General features: G+C 40.2%; 1 protein-coding gene across 1 annotated transcript in view; it reads right to left on the reverse strand.

The window, feature by feature from the left end:
* DNASE1L3 (deoxyribonuclease 1 like 3) overlaps window positions 1-11,185 on the reverse strand; it is a 545,096-nt gene that overhangs the window by 347,187 nt on the left and 186,724 nt on the right. The window lies entirely within an intron of this gene.

Below are 11,185 nucleotides of genomic sequence, written 5' to 3' on the forward strand. Positions count from 1 at the left end.
TCCTCAGCCAATTGGATACAATTCACCACACTTTGGAATCCTGCAAATAAGCCATCAGCAGACATAAAGTCAAATCATTTGCCTCCAAGCAACTTTCTCTGTGTAACTCACCAAAACTCTTCTTGTATGAGGTAAACCTTCTGACCAACCATAAAACCCGAGCACATAATACATTACAGGACAACTCTCTGTGACTGATTTTTTTCCCATTAATTCAGTTATCTTCCTTCTATCCCATGCATTCACCACTCCAACCCTTAATCTCCCTCCTTTCCACATCTTTCACCCTTCTAAAGCAAACAAATTACCACCAAAGAAGTTGATAACTTCTTAGATAAAATTACTACTGATAGCCCCCCTGGCTCTAATGATTTGGCCCCTAGTATCATATGCCACTCTAGGGAATTTATAATCACACCATTAGTTCACATTTACAACCTATGCCTTACATCAGATATCATGCCTAAAATATATGAACTCAGTTTTCATCAGACCTTTGCCCAAATAATCTAAGCTTACCACATCTTTTGACATCTGGGCAATCAAAGTTTACCTACATTGGGTAAAATTCTACAGAAAAATCATATATAACCAACTTACAACAATATCATCTTCTTTTACATGAGAAAAGTGGATTTTGGTTAGGAAAGAGCACAATTAATGCTCTGTGGACTCTGGTTGACAAGTTCCTTCTAAACATAAACAGACAACCTTGCCAAGACTTTTTTCATTGGCCTCACTTGGGTCTTTGATCATGCCAGCCACTCCACCCTCTTCTCCCATTTGATACAAACAGTATCAACCTTACCCTACTGCCTGTTTCAAAAACTTTCTCTCTTTGAGACCCTTTAAGGTAAAAATTGAATTAGAAGCTCTATAGATACCCCATTTCAGACCAAGGTCCCTCAAAGTTCCATCCTGACATCACTACCTTTTTCTTTTTTTATAAATAAATTTCCCTGTGATCTTTTCCATCTCCCAGTATTATACACTGTTGACATGTCTAACCCTAATCATACCAAACTACAGAAGCAACTGCAAAAAGGCTTTCTAATTCTCAACTCTTGGATATCTACAAATAATAAATAAATAAATAAAATAAGATGAAATAAAAAAAATCCTGCTTAACCCAAATCAAACTAAATGTATCATTTTTTGCTCCCCACCAAAAACTATCCAAAAATCCTAACACACTTAACATTAGAGCCCAGAACAATCTCCCCCCCCACACACACATACACTGAAACCAGATCAAACATCAAATATCTGAGCATATTAATAAAATGAAATAAAAAAATAGCTACCTTCTATTCTGGGCTTCTAAGATCTTACACTTCCTTTCCTTACAGCCAGTCACCACATGCAAAGATGGATTGTTTGCACAGAATATCACAGAATATGGGCTACCAGTAATAGCCACAGCATCCAAGAGAACTCATCAACCCTCCAATATCTAACAAAATCTGTTGCTTCATTGTAAACTCCTCTACTCAAAAATCTCGTCTTTTTATGGATGATTTAAAACTTTATAGTTCATCAGATAAGTATCTGAAAGCACAACTGCAAGTGGTCAAAGCTTTCCTCACATAATCTAAGAATGTTGTTTGGTCGTGATAACTGTGCAAAAGCAACCTTTTAAGCAGGAAAACTGTAGCACTAAGAAAATATCTGTCTGGGGCAGGAATGGGATATAAAGGCACTTGAGCAGGAGAGAGTGTATAAATATTTATGAACTGATGAAGGAGCAACAATACAACATGAACAAATGCGAATTAAACTTAGTAAGGAATATTTTAGAAGACTAAAATTAATACTGAAAATAGCCTTGACATCTAAGAACAAAGTCCAAGCTATAAACCAATTTGCTCTTCTTGTTCTAAGAGAACACGTCTAAGATAATTTCTCTGCTTAGTTTAGCAGAAGCATATCAGTGTCAAGTGGGAATGGAAATCAAACCAGAAGCAGACAAAAATCAGGCAGCAACTGAATATTCCAAAAAACAAAAAAAAATATATCTATAAGGTGAAGGATCAGATGAGAAGGCAAGAAATGTTGGAAATGCATAAATATAATAGCAAGTGTAGAAAACTCCTGGAACACCTCCTCATATCGATCAGGATCTGAAACAGGAATAGTAAAGGAGAGGTGAATTTAAACCAGAAGACGAAAGGTTAACACTGGCAGCCTAGGATAGTAGAATATGTACAAGTTGATTTACAAAGTCCATTGAACATGGAGAAACAGACAAATGCAGGTTTTGTAAAATGAATTGGAAGCAGTCCCACATCTTGTTGCTGGGTGTGAGTCACTAATGGCCAAAGGCCTGTATATTGAAAGGCATGATAACTGTGCAAACATTATAATACTGAAGTATCTGAGAAGTATTTGAAACATGAGCCACAAAGCATTATTGAAAATGATGAAGTTTATATCACAAGGGCTCACCCATTACTAATACTTCAAAAAACTGATGTGAGAAAACTAGATATAGTAGTCCATGAAAAGAAGGAAAAAGTAGCATTGATAATTGAAATTGCTACACCCATTGAGTATAGTGTCTTACGTACAGAGAGAGAGACACAAAGTCATAGCATTGCAAGATTTGCAGGTAGAAACGATTGCACCATGAAAAAAGGATACCCAGACAGTTCCAATGGTAGTAGGAGCAATAGGTCTCATAAAAAGAATTTACAGGTGTATTTAGATTGATACATGTAGCTCCATATGAATAGCAGGAGCAGCCAATTCTGGGCACATTGCTGGTTCTGCAAAGAGCACTTTTGTCTAACATCAAAGATTGAAACAATACTAATTTCATGAATTTTAACCATATTTTGACTCAGGAATGGGTTCCATTCCTATCATGGTATTAGAAACCCAAACAACATTTTGGTCCCTACTTTTCAAATGGTTGCATCAGGATGCCATCATCCCACTCTCAGCTAAACTCATTCCTATTAGTCACAGGTACAACCTTAAAAGACAACTGCTATCAGGGCCAGTTTTGCAGGCACCCAGAACAAAGCTACACTGCACTACATGCAGATTATCTTTGCTAGTACCCAAATTCTGGTAAGAGATCCCACACAGCTTAAAGGATCTTCCAATCTGCACAACATTCCATCCCAAATTTAAAAGTACCTGATTAATCAGAGTTAATGCAAACGTTCTGCTTCAAACCCCATTTCTGAACCCCTGATACAGTTCCATCCATCTGCCTCCCTATCGGTCTTGTCCCTTTGCGTACAGCATGGTCACAACTTGTGTACATGTACATAATCTTCTTTATTATACCTTATGTCTCCTTAGCTAATTTATTTTATTTATTTTTAAAAAATTATCCATTTGCAGCTAGAATCATGTTTGATGCTGCTCATATATTGTATGAAGATCTAGTTATGTCTATTCCAGCTACTTTGCCCGTAACCCATAACTCCGTGTATTATTGCCTGAAATTGAAGCCGCATGATTTTGATGTTGTTTACTATGTTTTATCCATGTTTGTCACCCTACTGAAAACTGCATATTATATTTATCTCTAAATGTTTCTATTGTTCCTAATGTATTTATAGTCTGCTTTCTGGAGCTTTTCTCCTGGGCCTCAATTGAAAATGGACATATATCCAGTCGGACTTTCCTGGTAAACAAATGCAAAATAATAAAATAATAATAAACTGTGGCATGTACTAAATCTTGTCTCTTATGCATACCTCTCAACCTTTCAGTGCAAGAAATCTGGACAAAGCCAGAAATAATGGTGGGACAAAGGCCCAAAAATAGGGAAAGAGTTTAAATATTGCTCCTATAAATTTAGAAAGTTGATAATATAACATTTTTTTGAATTATGATGTATTTTCCAAGGAATATGAAGTCTGAAACTCAAATGTATGTCATTATTTAATATTATTTAGTTACTTTAATTCACAATGATTTGTTAGAAAAACACAAATTTTATGATGAATAGACTAAAAATCTGAGTCAGAAATCTGGACATTCTGCGAAAACCTTAACAGCTGAGAGGTATGCACTTATGTTTTATAATTTGATTACTATGTATCTGTGTACAACCTGGGCTGGGTCTGAAATCACTCAGTTTTGATCAGAATCCTACTGTAGTAGAAAGCTAATAATAATAATAATAATAATAATAATAATAATAAACAAACAAAAGTGTATTCAGAAGCCTGGGCGCATTTCTGCAGGAATGTCCCTTGCTGAAAAACATCAGTGAGATGGCATGAGACCAATATCAGTGCACATTATTTTACTACAAAACCACTTGAACCAAAGTTTCAACGTGTAGGGATAAGTATCTGTATGCACATTATATAACAGCTCGTTTGTCTCTTTACTCATCATATTACTTCAATGGACATAAACTCTTGTGCAATACATAATTTCAAGGAATATCCATCTTTTGAACTAAGCAAATCTATTTAGTGCATCTTTAACACATTTCAGTGTTCCTTTATTTGTGGTGCACGTGTTTGCATCATGCAGTCTTTATGAAAGTATACTGCTATAATATCTGTGGCACCTGTGCCGACACTGATCACCTGTGTTTAACGTATCACACCGCCCATGCATTATATCTTCACTGTCAAGTACTTTTTTGTGTTTTGTTCATCATATCATTTTATACAATTCTGTTATTACATTGCCAAAATGTTTTCAACGTGATTTTTATCTAACTACAATCAGACTACAGATTATAGTAAATGTGCCTGCATTGCTCAGACGTTTTTGATATATCACACACTGTTTATACTGCACTGTGTTTGCATTGTGTGCTTTAAGTTGTCCTGTGGCCTGCTTTTACTACCAAACATATATATATATATATATATATATATATATATATATATATATATATATATTCATAGGTTCATAGGTTGGTACTAGGCTATCAGCCCTAGGGCCTATACAAGTCTAGCCATAACAATTCCCTGGATATTTCTTCCCACAATATTTACTTCCCTGGACCCCTGTCTAGCAGGGCAACTGACGTGATCCCTGGGGTGAATTTCCTATCTCCCATCCAATCGTCAAGGTTCCTTTTGAAGAGGGCAAAGGAGGCGCTCTGTTTGACATGTATGGGCAGTATTTTCCAGATTATGGGGAGTCCCTGGGTCAGGAACCTATCCCTCCAGCATGTTTTGTTCATTGTGATGACAAGGTTTAGATCCCTGGAGCGTGTGACTTTGAGGGATTGGGATTTCTTTAAATGGAGCATGTCCAACAGCTCAAGGTTTGACATGTCCTTGTATGTTAAGCAGAGATTGCCTCTGAGTAGACGATATGCCACAGAGTATAGCTGGAATTTTTTTTAGACAGTCAGCATAGGGAATCAGCTTTAGGCCTGTGATTCTTTTAGTGAGGTATTCCTGTGGTCTTTCCATCTGTTGCAGATGTCTTGTGAGGGGCGTTGTACACTATAATGGGTCTAATGAGGGATGAGTACAGTGGGACAATGACCTCCTTTTTTCTGGATGAAAAGCCCTTAATGATGAGGTGTGACACATAGAAGGATTTCCTGACTGTTGTGGTGATGTGGTTATCGAAGGTGCGACCACTGTCCACCTGTGTCCCTAAGTCTCTCATCACACTTTCAGTGTTTAGTGTACTGCCACCTATGTGGTAATTCTTGGATACATGGATTTTCCCAAAGGGGATAACTATACATTTCTTGGCATTAAGCTTGAGCCCATGGCTCTGGCACCAAGCATCTGTTTCTGTAAGGTCCTTTTGTAGAATATCCACATAATTTGGGGATTCAGTAATGGCTCCCAGTTTGCAGTCATTTGTGAACTTTGTCAGCCAGAGTCCCTTAGTGTTGGTCTGTACTTCAGAGAAGTAGATGCCAAACAAGAGCGGTCCTAGGATTGAACCCTGAGGCACTCCACTTGTCACTTGTCTGGAGCTGGATTTGGAGTCGGCTACTTTTACAGTCTGGGTTCTGTCAGTAAGCCAGATGGCAACCCATCAAGTGACATAGAGATGTATGCCCAGCTTAGTAAGTTTATCTATGATTCCAGAGTGGGGGATGGTTTTGAAAGCCTTGGTGAGGTCCAGATAGGCTGTTTGGACTGCCTTAGCCTCGTCCACAGCTCCGGAGACTGATTCAAAGAAGTCAGTCATGTTCAGGAGGCAAGATCGGCCCTTCACAAACCCAAACTGGTGGCGTCCAATGTTTGAAGATTGCCAATGTCTTTGTTTATAAGTTCCATAATAATGCATTCCATGCCCTTGCAGATCAGGCTCATCAGACTGATGGGACGGTAGTTTCTGGGACCCAAGGTGAATCCTCCCTTGTGGAGTGGGATAACTATAGCTGTGCACCACTCAGTGAGCACGAAGCCTGAGGTGATGCTATGATTAAACATGGCACTTAGGTGAGGTGTCAGTACATTTTGTAGTTCATGTAGTACACAGCCCGGGATGTCATCTGGTCCCATTGATGTTGTATTCTTAGCTTTGGAGAGTGCGGTTTCTACCTGTGTGGCCGTGAATACCGGAATTTGGCAATCTTTTGGTATTGAGATGAGCCCTTTAGTGGGGTGAGAGGGGGTGAAGTTTGCACTAAATCGATCTGCCAGGATATTGGCAATATCCTTGGGATCAGTATATTTAATGCCATTCTGTTGTAGCTCAGAGCAGATCTGAGCATTGCCATTTAGATTCTTGACATAACTCTAGAATGCCTTGTGGTTGTCTTTGGAATCTGGCAATTTTATTTTCGTAACTAGCTTTGGAGGATTTTATGAGGCTGGTAAGGGAGTTTTTTGCATCCTGGGATTTTCCTCTTTCCTGCAACAGTTTCTTCCTTCTGTTGTATAGTTTGTTTATGGCAGGGGACCACCAGACTGGCTTCCTTTTCTTAGAGGAGAGCGTCTTGGTTCTATTTGGGATGGCACGATTCATGCACAAGTGGATGTGCTCGTACAGTGCCTTAGTGTAGGATTCAGCAGTCGAACTTTCAGCTCCCGTCTGCATGGGTGTCATGAAGTTTGCCACTTCTGACTTGAGTAGCATGAAGTTGGCTTTGGAGGACGTTTTAAGGAGTTTCCTTACTGGGGGGTGGGGGTGGGATGTGGATGTCAAGGGTGATTAGCTTATGGTCAGACCTGACCAATCAGGGGATGACTACTGGTGTGGAACATCTATCTCCCATGTTGGTAATGATCAGGTCTAGGATATTGCAGCCCCTGGTGGGACAATGGATTAGTTGATCCAGGGCATTGGAATTTATGAATTCCAAGAACCATTGGGAAAAGGTGTTGGTACCCGAGTAGTTTTCCCAGTTAATGGTAGGGTAGTTGAAATCACCCAGTATTAGGGTGTTTGGTTGTATCTTAATATTTTCTAGTATATTTAAAAAGGTGTAGTGAAAATCTTGGGGCATGTTGGGGTCTGTAGCAGGCTACAATTTGGATTGCAGTCTTACCTAGTGTTAGTTGCACCTGGAGAATTTCAGATGCATTGTGTTGGGCAACTAGCCTGGAGGTGTGAATATCCTTGGTGAATATGGACACTCCTCCACCTTTAGTGTTTTGGTCTTGGTCTGGTGGCCGAAAAGTGTAGTAAGAGTTGGAGCCTGGTATTGCAGGGGTGGTCTCTAGAACCTTGAACCAGGTCTCAGTTACTGCACAGATATCGATTTTCTCCTTTTTTAGGAGTGCCTCGAGAGAGTGCATTTTGAAGTTTAGACTTCTAGCATTGAGTAGCATTACCTTCAGATTTTGTATGCTTGTATCTATTACGGTGGTGGTTTTGTCCTTTGAACCTTGCCTAAAAAAGGCACTATAGGGGTGTCAAGATCTTTAGCCAGTAATCTGAATCCCAGGAGTGACAGGTGCAGACCATCTCTGGCAAAGCATAGTGGTTTGTCGATCATGTCGTCCCAGGCAGATAGATACTAGAGCCCCTTTGAATGACACCAGAAGCTTAGTCCATTGTTGAAGTCAATCATTTTGTCCTTATACTGTGGTATCATTCTGGGCGAAGGCAGGATGCTACTCAGGGCTAGGGTCATACTGCCTGAGCACATGATCCAAGAGCTCTTCCATGTCTCTTTTCATGTAGTCCAGGGAGGCACGTCTCAAGTCATTCACTCCAACATGGACAATGACAGAGTTGTATTTGTACTTATTGCGGAGTAATTTGAGTGCATGTGCTAAGTGCTAGATTCTGGCACCCGACAGGCAGCTGACTGTAATTTTCTCCTTGTTCAGCCTGGTGAGTGGGATATCAGTGTGCCTGACTATAGAGTCACCTATGACTAAAGTGTTGGGTACATTGTCTTGCCTTAGGGGCTGTTGTTGGTTGGCACACTGGTGATGTGAGCTATGTGTCACTTTGTTTGTGACTGGTGTTTGTTTGCGTTTTAGCTTCAGAGGTCCTTGTTGTTTGGGCAGGTTAATGTTAAGGGCCTCCGCATATGTGGGTTTAGTGTTGCTATGTTTGGGTGTTGATGGTGTGAGTTTTGAAGGGCTATGTGTTGCTTGAGGTGTAGTGCAGGTGTTAACCTTCTCCTCTTGACTGTCTAGAACAATCTTGGCTGGAGAGAGCTTTGCTTCCAATTTGGCTATGTAAGTGCATCTCTCGCAGGTTGTAGTGTTGGGTGGTAGGAGGAGAGGGTTGTCTGTGTACATGAGGCAGCTGCTGCATTGCCCCAGCATGCCCAGATTCACCAGGTGGACAGGAGAAATCACCAGAGCTGACCCTTGGGCATGCCTGTTTAGGTGCTTTTTTTATAAAGTACAAGAGCTGTTTTCCCGTACTTTTGCAAGGTACTTTGCAATTATAGGCTGTTTAATGCCTACGATTAACTTCTCCTTATTAACAAGGAGAGTTGAGTGCTTGTATCAGTTTAAGGCTTCTTAGTGGTTTCCAGCAGGTTCTAGAGCAAGTGATAGTCACAGGGCTTCACATTTTAGTGCTACTACTGAGAAACCAGCTAGTTCTAAGGGAAAACTTGAAGAGCAGATTTTCTGGCATCTGAGTTTAACCATAGCCCCGCAGTGCTGCATGATGTGAAAAACACGCAAACACACACATTTTTAAGCCAGAAAGTTGAAAGGGATAGAAATCAGTCTAAAATGGCTAATAAAATTACAATTTCAGAGCTGGAAACCACTCCTCTAGTGTTAAATAGGCAGTACAATGCTCACCACTCCCACTGGTAAGCAGTAGGACTTCCCTCTACCATTACAAGGTCTAGATAGCTCTGAACACAGAAAATAACGTCCTGAAACCAGCAAAGCCTAGGATCTGGACTACACTAGCTAGGAAAGGTAGGAAACGAGCAAACAGGATAGTATTTTTTTTTTGTTTTTTTTTTTTTTGGTTAAAACAGGCTAAACAATGCAATAATACAGTAAATACTGTACTGTATTGACAGCTCACTAGCCTACAGTCTCCCCTCACTTCATCTGTTGCCAGCCATGTAACTCCAGGTTCCATGATACAATGTAGCAACTGCCTCATTCTTACTGATGACTCCTTATTGTTTACTAGATGCAAAATCCCCTTGCGAGAGGCATAACTACCTAATCAAACTGAAGGCTGCCATCCTGCCTATCACCGTTTTCAGGAGACCACATGCTATCACATGACAGCAGTCACAGCAATCAAACACAAACAGCTAAGTCCTCCTATGCTGAGGTACTGAAAAAAATCCCTTCCTAAGTCTCCTGGGCTGTACATTACTAGACCTATACCTCAGCATTAAATTCAAACTTTACCTGCTTACTAACATCTGCAGTTTCTTCCTCACACAAGGGTTGCCAGAGTGCATGCCTAAGCCCTTAAGGCTACCAGAGCATATTGCCACACATGGCAATGTTCTAGTCATAGGGGTTACTATAGTCAGACACATGAATATCCCACTCACTGGGCTGAGCAAGGACAGTGATGGTTTGCTGTCTTTCAGATGGAAGAATCTGTGATGTCATTAGGGCCCTTAGAATCCTTCAGTCCAAGTACACATAAGACAAAATTGTTACCCACGTGGGCATGGACAATCTCAGTGGTTCCACCAGAGGGGGGTGAAGAGACACAGCTGAGTTTGCAGTGTATGGGAATGAGGCTGGAATATAGCCAGGTTTGAGCAGCACATTACCATCACCACAAATGATGCCAAAATATAACCAGAAATAATGGACTTTAACAACTGGCGTGGTACAAGAAGTAATTCTAAGGAAATTCAAGGTGAGTCAGCTTGCATGGAGATGGTCAATAGACCCACTGGCTTCTTCCATGTATACCTGAAACTCTTGCCTCAGGGCTTCTTCACATTGGCAAAGATACTTTCTACTTCAGTAGTGCCTTTTATTAGGCAGAGTCAGTCTTCTTCACCTCAAATATAAATCATGCCTGTATAAAGTTGGCACTACTCAATGCAAGATGTCTAAACAAGAAACTGTCTAACTTTGAGGCATGCCTGACCATTGAGCACTGTTACTGAAATGTGATTCAATGAAAGGGTAACACTCCATGTACATTGGGTGGGAGGTTGTCATAATGGTTAAGGTGTTTACCTTATAAACAAAAATAATGGACGTTAACAATTGGCTTGGAACAAAACGTCATTCTAAGGAAATCCAAGGTGAATCGGCTCGCATGGAGATGGTCAATAGATCCACCTGGAAAGGTACAGGGTTTGATTCTCACATGAAGTAATTAGCTAGGCTTAAAATGGCCCACAAGTTCAGTTAGCCTAGTACCAATCTATGAACCTATGAACATCTGGGTTTAGCCACTATCATTCATTTATTCAGATGCCCTTGTGAGGAAGAGGTATATACATATTTATCCACATCCCATAACCTTATGGTAAATCCAGCAAGATAATGACCTGCCACCTGGGGTCTTCCCAGAAAAGAGGCCACTAGCCTAGTAGGATTAACCTAGTCAAGAAAGTATAAGTAAGTAAGTAAACTACTACACATCCTAGAGTCAATATACAAGTTCAGTTACCACATCACTGTAAACTACAGAACCTTTTCTTTATCCATGACACTTACCTCAGCAAAATACAGTTCCTTTATATTAAACCCAGTACTATTACCCTGAGGAAGTTAAACTCTCCATTCTAAACTGGTGACATTGCACCACAAACAACAAATATGCACAGCAGTTCCTTAATTTTATTAACGCCAACTTCCTCAGCCCTTTAGAGTAACTG

The sequence above is a fragment of the Protopterus annectens genome, chromosome 7.part1 (genome assembly GCF_019279795.1).
Source record: "Protopterus annectens isolate FY-2018-M chromosome 7.part1, PAN1.0, whole genome shotgun sequence".
Taxonomy (NCBI): domain Eukaryota; kingdom Metazoa; phylum Chordata; order Ceratodontiformes; family Protopteridae; genus Protopterus; species Protopterus annectens.